Genomic DNA, 16339 nt, shown 5'->3' with positions numbered 1-16339 from the left:
TGGTGTGGGTGGAAAAGGAGAGCGAGAAAGAGAGCCCTTTGGAGGACCTCCCCGAATGGCCTCATGTGGAGCTGTTAAAAAGCATAGGGGACCTGAGCAACCCTATAGGCCAGGAGAGTTGCACTTTTTTCAACCCAAGGGCTGAATTCAGTTTTGGAGAAGCTCGTGGGAGCCGCATTCCAGTGGTGGGCCAAAGGGAAAAGGGGCAAGACCCCAAATACCAGCATACTTCTGCTTAAAGCTCTAGCTGCCGGTAACTTTGCCTTAGGAGAAGCACTTCAACCTTATAGAACTGGGGGTGGGGGACACGTGCAAAAGCCAATGGCCCAACAAAGCTCCCTCAGCACTGCTTTCTGGGAACGCTCAGCCAAAGAGGGCTGGAACCACCACAAGATGGTGGCCCCAAGTCTCATATCGTCAAAACATCCCAGAAGGGTAAGAGGAGACGTGACAGAGGTGTACAAAATGATGCATGGTGCAGAGAAGGTGGATAGGAAGGCATTTTTCTCCCTCTCTCATAATACTGGAACCCAGTGGGGTCCTCCCATGAAGCTGATTGCTGGGAGATTCAGGACAGAGAAAAGGAAGGGCTTCTTCACACAGCGCATAGTTGAATTGTGGAATTCGCTATCACAAGACCTAGTGATGGCCACCAATTTGGATGGCTTTCAAAGGGGGTTAGACAAATTCCTGGAGGAGGAGACTATCAATAGTGAGTAATCCTGATGGCTGTATGCTACCTCCAGTATTAGAGGCCATGTGCCCATGTACACCACTTGCTGGGGAACATGGGCAGGAGGGTGCTGTTGCACTCATGTCCTGCTTGTGCCTTTCCCCCAGGCAGCTGGCTGGCCGCTGTGCGAACAAAATGCTGAACCAGGTGGACTGATCCAGCATGGCCCTTCTTATGTTCTTAAGGGTACCGTAGTTGATGGTATTGAGGTCCAGCAGAATCAGCACAGAGGTCACCCACTCCTGCAGAAGTGAGTCTCTAAAACTTAGGTCATGATCTATCCAGGACAGCTGAGTTTTTGCACACCCTGTTGGCCCATGGATCGTTTTCACCCTGACCAGTGAACACCAGATCACGTGTGTGCCCTGCCACACGTGTAGGGCCAGATATTAACTGAGGCAAAGATTAACTTTTCCAAAGCAGCAGAGGTTTACAGCTTTGTTTCGATTTTCAGACGATTTGCTGGGCATCAGAAGAGGAGGAGGAAGGCTTTGTCAGCCACATGTCAAGGCTGCATTTGGGTATGTGTGTATAGAATATTCTTTAAAGTACACAATGTTCTTTTTACAAAAATAAATAAAAATCTTTACATGTGAATATTGTTGTTGCCAGATGTTCCTTATTTCAAAAGTTCTATGCATTTGTTTGCGTTCAGCCTTCGCATCTCCCTTTGTTCTCACTATCAAATTTCCTCAGTACCAAATTTAGACCGAGAGCTTTGTGAAGGCAGGGATCTCTCCCCGTCTCTTGCTTATGTTAACCCTGTTAAGTAGCACCTACAATGTATTTATCACATTTGTATCCTGGCTTTCTTCCAGGGACGTCAGAGCTGTGCGGATATGGGGGAAGGGAGTTATCTAGTTTTGTCCTTACAATGGCCCTGTGAGGTAGGTGTGCTGAGAGTTAGCAGCTTAGCCATACCCAGCCAGCAGCCTTCTTTCAAAGCCATAGAATACCCTTCCCCAACCTGGTGCTTTACAGATGACCATGCAGGCTGGAGTTTATGGGAGCTGTAGTCCAACACACCTGGAGGGGACCAGGAAACTGCCATGAAACTTCACAGCATTTTATACATGTTTTTTAAAATTGTGAAAGTGACCTGTTTGGACAGGGTGTGTGTGTGTGGGGGGGGGGCTGGGGTATCTTACCTCCCCCACCCTCCTTCTTCTCCCCTTACCAGTGGATACACCCCAATGCATCTTCCATAACTCTATATCTATATAGAGAGCCAGTATGGTGTAGTGGCTAGACTGTTGGACTGGGAGTCGGGAGATCCAGGTTCTTGTCCCCACTCAGCCATGGAAGCTCCCTGGGTGACTTTGGGCCAGTCACAGACTCTCAGCCCAGCCTACCTCACAGGGTTGTTGTTGTGAGGATAAAATGGAGAGGAGGAGGATTATGTACACTGCCTTGGGTTCCTTGAGGAGGAAAAAGGTGGGATATAAATGCAACAAAGTCAATATGTGGACCAGGGCTGCAGAACCTCTTTCAGCTTGAGGGCCGGATACCATTTTGGAAATTTTTTGGGGGGGGGCACATTCCAGTAGCAGGTGGGACTGAAGGCAAAAAGGGTGGGGACAAAAAGAACAGCCTATTTTAGTTTCAAGCTCTTACTAAGCCTTCAGAGAGGCATTTCCTTTTTTTGGAATGGGGGAAAAAACACACACAAAATTGCCAGAAAACCACCAAACAATCTGTGGATGAAGGGAAGGGGCCATGGCTCTCTGGGGACTTCAGACGAGCGCATTTTGGCCTTTGGTCATGCACCCATGCTTTAGACAGTTACCAGCTTTAGAAAGAGGTTGTAGTTTTCCGGGTTAAAAGCCCAAACAAGCCTCAGCTGGTATGCATTTTTGAAGCCTCGGATCTAGGTTTACATTTTCGAGACTTGTTTGCAAGTTCTCTAATCAACTGGTGCCTCGGGGGGATAGGTTCAACCTCTCCTCCCACCTCTTTTTTTAATAGTACCCTTCCCTTTTGAAACTGGCTTTTCTTTCAAAGGATTCATCAGCGAGGGGGAAATCAATGCCACCCCCTGAAGCCCATACACATTTTTAAACAACATAGGTTTCGACGTTGTTTGGTTTGCATCGTTGCCGTCTCCTTCACAGTGTCTCTCTCACTCCTGCCTTGAAAAATGGCACATTAACAATGCAACAAAAAGTGCTCAGCCAGTACACTCGATTCCTCTCTAATTCTGGAAGTGTGACTGCAGATTCTCTCTCTCTCTCCCCACTCCGTTTTCCCATCCCTCCCCAGGGATTTACAGCTCAAAAAGCAAACTCTATACCAGCTGCATGGCAGGCGGGGAGCTGTGTGAAAAGGAGGATGCGGCAACACTCTGGAAAGAAATCAGCTCTGATTTGGGGGTAGACAATTAGAGATGGAAGGTGGAAGTGGAAGAGAAGCATATACATATATATAGATGTTGCTGACATGTTAGGTTGGTTTCAATGCCTATCCTGTTGTGTGGTTCATCTCTCACCTGGTGAACTGAAGAGTCAGTAACATGCTGTATGTGGGACTGCCTTTGAAGACGGTTCGGAAACTTCAGCTGGCGCAAAATGTGGCTGCCTGAGTGCTGGTGGGGGTGAGGCAATTTGATCACATAATGCCTATACAGCACCAGCTGCACTGGCTACCAGTGTTTGGTTTTAATTTTTGTGAACCGCCCAGAGCGCTTCGGCTATTGGGCGGTATAGAAATAAATAAATAAATAAATAAATTTTCCTGAGCCCAATTCAAAGTGCTGGTTGTGACCTTTAAAGCCTTCAACGGTTTGGGACCAAATTACTTGAAGGATTGCCTTCACCCATGTCAGCCTGCCTGCACATTAAGATCAGAAAGAGAGGCCCTTCTCATTTGCCCACCTGTGAGAGCAGTTAGGTGGGTGACCACACGAGAGGGCCTTCTCTGCAGTGGCCCCACACCTCTGGAACAAGTTGCCATCAGGGGTGTGCCCTGCTCCATCACTGCAGGCTTTTAAGAAGGCCTTGAAAACGTATTATTTTACCTTGGCCTTCTCTTGATATGATGCTGTTGCTGCTGTTATCATTGTTGCTGGTTTTATTGTTGGCTTTTATTGTCGTTTTTATGTTTTTGTCACTTTTAATACTTTCGGGCGCAATCCTATGCAGATAGGCGTCTGCCTCCGAACTCGAAGGTGACCACCTAACCAGTGCAGGGCAGGAGAAGCACGGAGGGGATCGTTCCCTCCATGCTTCCCCTGCCCTGCATTTTTGGCTAGACAGCCCACCACAAGGGGGCTGAGAGGGGGAGGAGGCTGCTATATGACATGCTGGATGTGTCGTACGGGCATTTCTGCCCTCCCCGCTACGGAACGCACCCCGGAAACTCCCCATTTTGGCTGCTCCGCACTCCTCTTGCAAGCACAGAGCACAGGGCTTTTCCACGCTGTCTCATAGGGGGAAAGTTGCTTCTCCTGGAAACGACATTGGAATGTAGGCTCCAAGGTCAGTTCCCGGAAAACAAGATATCCTATGGCCATCTAGCCGCATAGGATTGCTCCCTCCACTGTTTTTATATATTTTATTTCTTTAAGCTGCCTTGGGAGGGCTTCTGCCATGAAAGGCGGCCAAGAAATGTTTTACATACATACATACATACATAACATAAATCTCCCAAGTCCATGCCCTTCTCCCACACACTAAAAAAGACTCGACATTTCAAGCTGATGAGAAAAGCCCAGGAAGGTTTTTGGTTTACCTGCCCTCCACTGTGATGTGATCAGCATCAATTTGCAAATCAAACGTGACTCTTGACCCTCGACAAGGAAGGGGGTAGTACATCAATTGCCCCTCTGGGGCGTAGGTGCATGGGCACACAATCTGCGAACCTGGCCATCGTCGAGGGCGGTGCTGGAACCTCAGGCCCGCAGGACAAACCTGGTGCACCGGGCATTCCAACCCAACCCCCCAGGGTTCCACCAATGGCCCTACCTACCCTCTGCCCCCTGCCTGCAGATCGTTTGGTGGATTTCTGCTTTTAGGCATCCCCAGCCCCAATTCTAAATGACTGGCTGGGGCATGCTGGGCGTTGTAGGACTTTTTTTGTCTAAGCATGCATAGGATTGCGCCCTAAATCTTGGCCCTGCTATCTTATGCACATTAATTTGGGTGTTGAGTTCCACTGAAATGAGGAGGGCTTACTTCTGAGTAATCATGCTTAGGGTCACCCTGTTGCTCTTCATTGGTTCAATACTAAAATATGACAGTTTTGCTCACACTCTTCAGAGTTTGACCTTTGATATATTTGCTCTCCATTTCTATGGTTCATCTATCCTTTCTATGTATCAGTTGGTTCAGGGATTTTTTAAAAATATGAAATCATCTATTTTTACCCATTTCAGAAATGCTCCAACCAAGCTGTTTCAGGCCACCTTCATTCCTAACAGCGACAGAAAAACCTTTTATCAAAAACGTGAAGGAAAAGAACAACCCCTACCCGCCAAAAGTATTAAACCATGATCCCTGGTAAAGCTGCACTGTTTGCTTGATAAAATAGTTACATATTCTGAAATAATAGATGTCCTGATCTCATAAATGAGCAGAGAATTGTCGAGCCCTCTGCAAACTGAAACAGTTCTGTGACAGACAGACAGACAGACAACTTTCTGGAATAAGGTAGAGCTATCGATGCTTTTTTCGCTGACCACAAGAGTGGCTTTTTACACGAGCCTAGCCCAAGCTGGTGCCCATCAGAGGTGTAGGGCTACAATTCCCATCACCCCACCCAGCACATCTGGGGATAATGGGACTTGTAGTCCTAGACCTCCGATGGGCGCCAGCTTGGGTTAGGCTGTTTCACACCAATGCAAAGTATTTACTAGGTGTACCCAAGCAACAACATGTCAACCGGGCCTTCTCCCAGATGCACTGTGGAATTTTATAATCCATGAGTGTGCAAATGCTGCAGATCCACCCCTGGAATGCTGATAAGAAACGGAGTTCAACGAATAGCATCACCATCACCGCTATCAGCTTTGCCCGGTGAGCCACCTGCAGGGAAAAAAAAAGGGCCGGGGATATTGAGAAACTACAGCCTTGTCCAAGGATTTGCTTAGTGTTGTGGATTCGCTTCTCTTCGTATATAGTCAGGAGAAGCCCTTTCTGCTCTCTTATTGGAGCTAAAGAGTTATGTTACTGTGTACAGAGCACCAACCACTGTATGCTGTACTTTACAAAGGAACATGATCTATGAAAAGAGATGTCCTTGCCCCGAGGAACTCACAAATCGAAATGTCAGCAGCAGAAAGAAAAGATGAAAGGCAGAAGCAAAGATAACAATACAACAAAAGAGGGGAAAACATAAGGCACAATGAATGCAGAAATACGTCATAAATCCTGCTATAGTGTAGGAAATTAAAATAAGAACTTCCGTCTTGCAGTTACAAAGTACATTCCCAGCCTACCCTTTTTCTTTGCAGGGCAGGATTTCCATGTGTTTGGCGAATAAGAACAGCTGTGCTGGATCAGACCAAGGGTCCATCTAGTCCAGCATTCTGTTCGCACAGTGGCCAAGCAGCCACTGCGGAAGCCCACAAGCGGGACACGAGTGCAACAGCACCCTCCCATCCATGTTCCCCAGCAACTAGTGTACATGGGCATACTGCCCCCGGTACTGGAGGTAGCAAAGAGCCATTAATAGCCTTATGCGCCATAAAATTGTCTAATCCCCTTTTAAAACTGTCCATGTTCGTGGCCATCACTACATTGTGTATAAGGCTTGCCAGAAATAAGATGGATTTTTGTAAACACGCCTGATCTCTTGGTAAATTCACTCTCTTGGCTGCTTTACACATGACATTTTTCCTACACAAGCGTGGACCACGAACCTACCCAGTGCACATGATCATGTGGGCAGATCACACGTGCCTCTACTGGAAAATGTAATTGGTAGCAGATTCCCAAACAGTGTAAACCTGCCCATGTAAACATGTGCTGCTCACACACGCTGATGTACACCTTTCTTCTTATATCACCAATGTAAGGGAAAGAGTATGTGGAGAGGCCCTCAGAACACAGACAGACAACCTGGTGCCCTCCAGATATTGTGGACTACAACTCCCACAATCCCTGACCATGCTGGGTCTGACACCTGGACGTCCCCAGGTTGCATACCCTGCCTTAGAACCAGCTGCTGTGTGTAGCATTTATACCTAAACTCCATAGCAGTGGGGCTTCCCAAGGCCGCTCAGGTGTCTTGGGACATCACAAGGCGGTGGTGGTGTAGTTAAGACTCTAACCATTAGAGGGCATGACTAGGGCTGAGGAGACCCAGGTTCAAACCCCACAGCTCACTGGGTGACTTAGCCAGTCACCAATTCTGGCCGGCTACAAAATTACACATGGTGCGGAGAATGTGGATAGGGAGACATTTTTCTCCCTCCCTCAAAATATTAGAACCCAATGGAGTCCTCCCATGAAGCTGATTGGTGGGAGATTCAGGACTGATAAAAGGAAGGACTTCTCCACACAGTGCATAGTTAAACTATGGAACTTGCTACCACAAGATATAGTGATGGCCACCAATTTGGTTGGCTTTTGAAGGGGGTTAGACAAATTCCTGGAGAAGGCTATCAATGGCTACTAGTCCTGATGGCTATATGCTACCTCCAGTACCAGAGGCAGTGAGCTTATGTACACCAGTTGCTGGGGAACATGGGTAGGAAGCTGCTGCTGTGCTCATGCCCTGCTTGTGGGTTTCCTGTGGGCAGCTGGTTGGCCACTGTGTGAACAGAATGCTGGACTAGATGGACCCTTGGTCTGATCCAGCAGGGCTCTTCTGATGTTCTTAAGTCTCCTCCTAACCTACCTTATAGGGCCGTTTTGAGGATAAAATGTGGCAGAGTAGGAGGAATACCATGCATGCTGCCTCGAGTCCCTTAGAGGAAAACGTAATGTATAAATAAAGAGGCAGTCTTGATTGATGATGATTGATTACATTTATATCCCACCTTTTTTCCTCCTCAAGGAACCCAAGGCAGCGTACATTCCTCCTCTCCATCTTATCCTCACAACAACAAACCTGTGAGGTAGGTTGGGCTGAGAATCTGTGACTGGCCCAAAGTCACCCAGTGAGTTTCCATAGCTGAATGAGGACTAGAACCTGGATCTCCTGACTCCCAGTCCAACACTCTAGCCACTACACCACACTGGCCCCCAATCTCTCCTTGAAGACTGGCCCCAGTCTTCAAGGAGATATAATTTGAAGGGATGTGTCTTCTTGTCCCAGACCATCAGGGTGGGCTGCAGGGGCTGCCCCGTGTTTCAGAGTTTCATAAATCCACATGGGGCAGCCACACACAACCCTTCTACAACCTCAGCCCCCGCACCCCACCCCCCAAGAGTTTTGGACTGATGAAAGAGAAAACAGCATTTTGCTTGCTCTATAATTCCCCAAACCACCCAAGCTAACCTCCTGGGTTTTGCTTGATGGGTTTTAATTTCAGAATCGGAAGATGTCTGCGATCCACTTGAGAAATTATAAGTTTCTGTGGGGTAGGGGGGTTGACAGTGATGGTGGGGAAAAGGATTCTCTTTAGGGGATAGAAAAATCTATATGCCTGATTGCATCCCAGCCTGAAAGCAGAATTGGGCTTGTGAATGTGGCAGTTGTAAAATCAAAGTGTTGCCCAAAGAACATTCTACAAGATCAGATTATAATTTATAGCGGAGTGTATGAGTTCGTGTGTACACATACATATATATGCCAATCCATGTGATCTGACAGACACACAGCAGGATAAATTATTCTGTCTCCGAAAGTATTTAGAGCTGAGATCTCCTTTCTTAGACAAGCTATATTTGGCTGGAGCCGTTTTCATTCCCTTGCAGCTACATTGTTTTATCAGAGTTCATTAAAGGCCCTGTGTGGAGACCATATCTTCACATCTCATCTGTCAAACCCCCAAATCTTTAGAGTAAAACTCAAACGGATTCCCCATAATTTGCCAAGGACACCTCCCCCCCCTCTGTTAAAAAATTCAAATAGGCAACTAGAAGGGGGGTAGAGAAGAGAATGTAACCCAAGCAAAACCGGTGTAGGGTTATTTCCATAAATCTGGGAGCAAATGAACAAGATTACATCTGAGGGAGGCCAGACAAAAATGTTGTGGGGCTGGGTGGGGTGGAATCAAAATACTTGTAGTATACAGCAGGGTTCAAACTAGCAAGCCTTATAAAGCAAGAAAACAAGTGGGCAAGCTTTTGATTTTATACATGAAAGCTTTATTAGAAAAAAAAATGTGTTGTAGGAGTTGAGTGTCTGTACCCCTTTCTATAGTGTGTGTTTTGTTTTTTTTTACACAAGGCATGACAAAAAAATCAAGGTTTCAAGAAGTTTTCTTATGTCTGAGCCTGCTGTTCTATTCACACTTACCTGGGACTCAGCCCTGTTGAACACAGTGGGACTTCCTGAACAGGATTGTGCTGTTAATCAGTTTAAAAAGAGTTTGAATCTCCCCCTCTCCCTTTTTGTTTACAGGATGGAAGGTGCTACAAAAGGAGTACAACCACCAAAATTAATAACAACAACAACAACCTTATCATCCAGAGAGAGAAGTCTCTATTTCCTTAGTAAATCTATCTCCTCCTCAAATTGCAGTGTTTGCTTTTTAAGAGCAGGGAGATGGTTTCATATGCAATTTCCTTAAGCAAATTAGTGTTGTAAAATTAATTTGAAGGTAGCGTAATTTGGTAATGTATGCACAGGAGAGCCTTTTCCACAGCCAAGGAAGAACAAAACAAAAGCACTCATGTGCTTTTACAAGGAATTATTCTATGCTCCAGTAGCTAATAGTTCTTTATTTTAAAAGACAGCTTAAAAATAGGCTGTGAACAGCAAAAAATCCTAGACATATCTACTCACAAGCAAGTCCCATTGTTTTCAATGGTGCTTACACCCAGGTAAGTGTGTGTGGGGTTACAGCCCTAATCTTCATCGGGGGGGGGGGTGTATTTATGCATGCACGCACACACAGACAGGAAGGGAGAATACTGTGTAATGCTTGCTTCAAGGTTGGAATGACCTTTGATAAGTTTACTATTATATGGTTGCTATGTACTCTTAACTAATAGTAATTTACTATTAAGCAGTAAATTTACTATTGTGTGTCCCTCAGGAAACAACTCCAGATTTCTTCTGTATGGGACAAAACTGGGTGGGTGGGTGGACCCCAATAAAACTGTATCATATTACGGCTGCAATCCTATCCCTACTTACCTAGGAGTAAGCCCATTGAACACAATAGAGCTTACCTCTGCCTGCGCATATATGGGATTGCACTGTAAATCCAATCGGGTGGCCCTTGTGTGTGAAGAAGAAAAATGTAATTTGACTCATGAGAATTAGAGTTTTTAAAAAGTAATCAACACTGCTCCTAAGCATTTAAAACCCCCACAAAAACCTCGGGATGAGGAAAGCTGTACAGAAAGTGGGAAAGTTTAGAAGGGTGGAGAAAAAAGACTTATTAATCAGCACAATCCTCTAACAACTCTACTCAGAATTAAGTCCCTGACTTCAGGGGAACGTACACTCCCAAGTAAGTGTGTATAAGGCTGCAGCCTTATTTTAAGAAATAACCATTTCTTCCCTCCCACCCTCCTCCGGAGAGCAGATGAGTGGCGTTCTTTCTTTAACCCAAGTAACCTTCACAAAATCGGATGCCAAAGCAATTTGGGGAGGAGGTTAAAAGAGAATGGGACAGACAGACTCTAGGATCAATTAAAAAAAGGATGCACAATCCTGCATCCAATAGATTGGGTGGAAGTCGTGTGTGTGTGTGTGCGTGTATTAAAAACAAAAACACTAATATCCAGCTATAGACAGATCTACTACTTATTATAGAAGTTATATTGTATTATTTATAATATGCACTAACCTGGAAAGAACGCCAGCTTTTTACACACACACACACACGCACAGAAATGGAGGGGGGGGGGGAAGAGAGCTAATCTTGAAAACCATCCTTTTTTAGAAATGTCCTCCCCCCGCCCCTTTAGCTCCAAATTCTCCACCCACCCAGCTTGCAAGATGGCTTCCAGCCGCTGTTGATCTGACTGCACCCATTTTTTTTTTTAAATAAAAAAAGGCACATTGGGGTTTTTTGGTTCAAACAGAAAATCTCTCTATGTCTGAGCCCTTAAATAACGCCGATGACGTCTCTGTAGCTGCTTTTCCTTTTCTCTCGGGTGCTATCGGCGGCCACGATGAAACCAATTAGGCTGTTTGCTACAAAGTAAAAGGAGGAGGAAAAGAAGCCGGATTTTAAGGTCTCTGTCGGGGGGAGATGATAGACCCGGAGGGGGGGGGGATATAAGGGAAACAGAGAATCCGCCCCCTTTGCATGGTTGCTCGGAGTGGAAAGTAGTAACAATGTTTGGCCAAGAGAGAACCAAATCTCTCCCCCCCCGCGTTTCTTGCCTTGCCTTGCCTTGCCTTGCCATCCGAGGCGCATTTCCGCGAGTAAGCCCTTCGGATCAAGCAGGGATTTACATCCGAGGAAGAAAGGCACAAGGATCAGGCTGAGCAGAAACCCCTCCCCACAAAAAAAAGGATGGATCGCGGGGGAGGGGGGGCTGCAGGAGGGAGGAAAGGCGGGGGGCCGACGGGAGGAGGCCTGCGAAGCAGGATGGATGAACGGAGAAAGCGCAGCTTTTAATAAAATGCAGATTTTTCGCTCTGGCTTGATGGGAGCCGCACTTGGGGGAGGAAAGGGAAAGGGGGGAGCATCTACTGGCAGAACGGAAACAAACGGGCAATGTTTAAAGTTCATTAGCACCAGCAACTCCATAATTGATTGTATACGCACCCCGCCGCTACTCCGGCTTCTCAGAGGATGCGGGTGTGAAAACATCAAACATTTATTTTTAAACGAAAGGGGGGGGGGTAACGCGCGGAAAACGCCACGCTCGCGCACACGCTCCCTCCCCCCCCCCCGGCTTTCTGCGGGCTGCTGCAAAGAACGGCGAACGCGAGGCGACGCTGGGCGCGCCTACTTGCGAGTAAGCACCACTGAACCCGCGGAGACTTACTTCCGAGCAAACGTGCCTTGAATTGCGCGGTGAAGACACACACACACACACACTCCCCCCCCCCCTCTTCGGGGAGAAAGCGATACAGCGAATCTATAGCAATTGTATAGTTGTTGCAACAGATGAGCATCTGAACTAGGCATTTTCTCTTTTTTTATGCGAGCGGGAAAAGGTGTGCGTAAAAATAGGCTTTGCAAAGCGGCATTTGAAAATGCTGTCTATAAATCAATGGGGGGGGGGGAGCCAGGGAGCAGGCTGGCTTCGCGGGGGGGGGGGGGGGACTGGTCTCCCAGTCGTGCAAACAGCCATGAGGCCTCGGCGGCGCAGGCGTCTTCCTCGCATCCTACTTCTTGTTGATCCTTCGCTAATTTGGAGTCCATCCATTAAGTCCCGCTGCCAAGTTGTCACCCTTGCACCGGGGGGGGGGGGCGGCTTGGTGAGGGCGTTGCGTGCAATTTGTTGCTATTTTCTCTCTCCCCCTCCAACCTCCCCCCTTTACTACCGTTTTCTTCTTTCGGCTTACATTACTATTTATATTACCGTTTCTCCCCCTCCAACCCCCCCCCCCGGTTTTCCTTTTCCCATCTCGCTTCGTCTTTCTGCTTCCCAAAGAGAGCAGCCTTGAAACTGCCTCGCTCGAGCTTGGGGGCAGTTTGAAACTGCTCGAGTCTTTTTTTTTTTTTTACATTTACACTGGAATTAAATGACTGGAGGCTTTTTCACCCCACCCCCTCTTTTCTCCTTTCCCTCCCCCCATCCAGGGGCAAAGAAGTTTCCAAAAAGGGGTGTGTATTGGCCTTATAAAGCCCCCCCCCCGGACAAAAGTGGGGTAAATTTTTTAAAAATAATTTTTTTTTTTTGCAAAACACCTCGCTTAATTATTTAACAAATGCATTCACAAAACAAATAGTATCCCCAAAAGAACGTGTAGGTAGGTGCCAGATCTGTCGCCATTGGAGAACATGGGAGAAAGCATTTGAATGTGTTACAATCAAAACTGCGTAAAAGGAGACAAAACGGAAAAATATTTACTTAATTTATTCCCTCTCCCCCCCCCAGCGGTTTTTTTTTAAAAGATGTTTATGAAATATTGGTTAGCTTTGTTTAAAAGGAAACGGTTTATTCTGCCAGCAAATATTTTAAAAAAGAAAAAACCCTGGCAAGGTTAAAAGGAAGACGTGAGTCAAAGCGCTATTCAAAGCCATGAGGCTTGTCTTCGTAAGAATAGTCCGACGTGGTCTCTCTGCAGCCGGCTCTGAGGCATATTTACTCAGAAGTAAGCCTCAGAGTTTCACGGCACTTCCTCCCACGTTAAGGATCACAGCCACGATTACTGGAACACAAGTCGCGCTTTTTCTTTTTGGTTAGAAAAGTTTACTTTACCTTAAAAGATGAATTTAAACAGACTCCCCCCCCCCCGACCAAAATATGGAATGTTTATTTTTCCGGAGGGGAGTAAAATCGTTTACACACACCCGGTGTGAAAACGGATTATGCTAAATAAGCCAGTGTACGTGTAAAGTCATTTCTCGCTTTTCCTCCCCCCCCCCCTCCTCTGAGCCGAGTAGCTTTGCAGGGCGGTTTTGTGCAAAACAGAGGATCCTTTTTTCACAGCTAAGCAGATTTCTCTCTCTAACTCACACAAACAGAAAAAAAGGAGGGGAGAGGAAAAAAGGGAGGGAGGAACATGGATCCAGGTAGAGGGAACAGCGGCAGAACTTTAAATTATTTAAGTGAGGGAGGGTCGATGAACCTCTAAGGAGAATCGTGGAGTAAAAATGCCCCCCTTTCCGTCTGATCGCACACAAGACCGCTGAGCGCGGATGTATTTATTTTTAAATCAAAAGGACAAAACAGGAGGCGGCGGCGGCGTTGACGGCGTTGTTTTTCCAGGTCAAATGTAACCTACTTTCTCCGGGGTTCTGTTTAACCGCTTGGTACTTTCGCGCTTTTTAGCTCTGCACGCACCCGAGGAGAAGGATACATATACGGACGCACTTGGGTTCCTCCTCCTTCCTCTTCCAACACTTCCCGTTTGCAAAGATTTAGTAATACTGCAAACCACAAATTCTACATCGGGGCTGCGTGCGCGCGCTCATGTAACCCCTTAACTCAGCTCTGGGACCCGATCTATGCACATTTACTCAGAAGTAAACATCGCCGCCCTCCCAGGGACTCGGGAGATGGATCTGGTGCCTTTGTTTGTTTCCACCTCGCCACAGAGAGAATGATCGGAAGTCAAAGTAGCCGCGCGGGGTCTCCTCTGGAGTAAGTCCCACGGGGCTCATTTCCAGCGCGCGCCTCGTACAGGCCGTCCCTGGGCGTCGTTTTCCGCGGAGGAAAGCCTTAAGGGCTGCAATCTTTTCGCCTGGGGAGGGGGGGGGGCTTATGGAGGAAGGGTGGAATTTATGCCTGAGCAAGCATGCACAGTGGGATCGGGCCGCCGGTGCTTCGATCCCGGTTGCTTTCTTACCTGGGAGTTAAGCCCCATGGCGTGCAGCGAGGTTTACTTCCGAGTAAACGCGCAAGAGGAGAGAAGGCAACCCACCCTCGCTTATACTGAACGTTGCAACCCTTTTCTGCCACCAAAATCCTGTTGGAGTTTGCTACCCCCCCGCCCCCCCCCCCCCGCCCACTAGAAAGGTCGGGAGAAAATGTAGTTGGGGGGAGGAGAGAGAGGTGGTGGTAAGGTTGGAACTGGAACAGCTCCCCTAAAGAGAGGCGGAATGAAACGAGACCCCGCCGCCTCCGCGACCATCTTTTTCTGTTTTGATCCCCCAGCGCAGTCCGAAGAGCAGCGGAGGGGAAGGGGCAGCCTCGAAACCGCCGCTCAGAATTCTCACCACCCATTCGGATCATTCAGCCAAGCCTCGCGGGGAGCCTAGAAACCGCTCCGTCGCGCCGCCTCCTTCTCCCCTCCCGCTCCATAATTGGTTTTATAAGGATGGCGGAGCGCCAAAGTGTTTACATGAGAATGAGTGGCGGGCCGGGCGGCCAATGGCAGCGCCTTCAATAAAATTTGGGCCGGCCAGGCGGGTGGTGGGTGGGACCGAAGGAACAATGCTTGTTTCATTGCTAAAGAGTTTCTTTTTTTTTTCCCTCCTCTCTCTCTTTGCACCCCCCACCTTTTTTTTTTTTTTAAGAGGCACGGAGAGGAACTTGAAAGGGGGGTTTTGTGTAATGTACCTTTTCCAACCCTGGGCTGTATATGGAGATTCTGAAGTCTCCCGACCAGCGACATCACTACCTGGAGTTTATTCAAAAGCGGGATCTCGCAAAAGCAGGCGATCGGGAAAGCTGGGTTTTTAAAAGCGAACAGAGGAGAAATTCGGCCGCCCGGCGCTGGGTTTTCTTTCGGGGCGGAGGGGAAAGCCAAGCTGACCTACAGAGGACCGGGAAAGAACATTTTTGGAGACCCAAAGAGGAGGAAGAAACAGGGGGGTGGGGGAAGAAGTGAGAGGAGCTCCACTGCAGGCACGCTGATTTGGATCTAAAAAAGAGAGATATATTTTTCTTTTTCCTTTTGGAAGAGGAGTGGGGAAAGGATCGAAGTGCACAAAAATCAGTCTGAAGAATGCCAAAGAAGACTAGATAGAAATCCAGTTAGGGGGGTTCCTTAAGAAAAGGTAAGAGGAACTCTTTCTACTTTAGAAGTGAAAGCTGCAACCCTGGGCACACTTTCCTGGGAGGGAGTCCCATTGCATCAAATGGGACTTACTTCTGAGTAGACATGTATAGGATTGTGCTGTAAATTGCTTTTCTTTCTTTAAAAAGAAATACTGGATAGGGGGAGAGACTTTGCTTCTAAGATGAACATCTGCCCCACCCTCCAAATACCTCACTAGAAGTAGATCTGATTTAGTTTCAACCCCAGACCCTCCAGTCTCTTCTCCTTGTCTCTCCCTCCCCAATATATATTGGGGATCGGGGGACAAGGACCGTAGCAAAACAGCAGCTCTCTTAGAATCTTCTTGGCAAAGGCCGTCATGGAAAGAAAGCCAAGAAACAGACATTTTCGGAGAGGCTGTTTTTAATTAAAAGCAGGAATCCAGCCATATTTTTTGGTAGCTGAGATTAACAAGGAAAGGAAAAGTTGAAAAGAGAGAGACAAATGGGATATAAAATTACATTCTGGACATACACACCCCAATTCCCCATAAAATCGTAATCCAAGCTTCAGGGGTGGGTGGGTTGATTTTGGTGTGTGTATATACTCTCACGACATAAGGATCCTATGGAAAACATAACTCCACAAACACACACCCCAAATCGAGTTTGCATTGCAATTTTATGAGGAGTGTGGATGTGTGTGTGTGTGTGTGTATATGTATGTATGTATAATTAAATGAGTAAGGAGACCACCACCCCTTCCTCGTGATTAAAATGGAAAGCCACTAACCTATTTATCTTATGGTTTTTAAGAATACCAAATTAAATGGTTTTTATACATACATATCTCCAGTACAGTGGAGGATTGAGTTGGGGTGGATTGCAAAGGGCCGGGTTGTCTAATAAATCCAGTGATAGTTTTAACTAAACCCATATTAAAGTA

The 16339-nt window shown here is 47.0% G+C and overlaps 1 protein-coding gene across 2 annotated transcripts in view; it reads left to right on the top strand.

Annotated features, from left to right (window-relative positions):
- Window positions 1-14941: 14941 nt before the first annotated feature.
- TNRC18 (trinucleotide repeat containing 18) overlaps window positions 14942-16339 on the top strand; it is a 135113-nt gene continuing 133715 nt past the window's right edge. For both annotated transcript variants that reach the window (XM_084818305.1, XM_084818304.1), the window contains exon 1: window positions 14942-15413. The gene's annotated coding sequence lies outside the window, so the exon portion shown is untranslated. The remainder of the gene's footprint in view (window positions 15414-16339) is intronic.

Source organism: Heloderma suspectum, chromosome 12, assembly GCF_057233095.1.
Source record: "Heloderma suspectum isolate Gila_16-S chromosome 12, 16-S_ref, whole genome shotgun sequence".
NCBI classification, from domain to species: domain Eukaryota; kingdom Metazoa; phylum Chordata; class Lepidosauria; order Squamata; family Helodermatidae; genus Heloderma; species Heloderma suspectum.
This window is presented reverse-complemented; position numbering and strand designations above follow the sequence as displayed.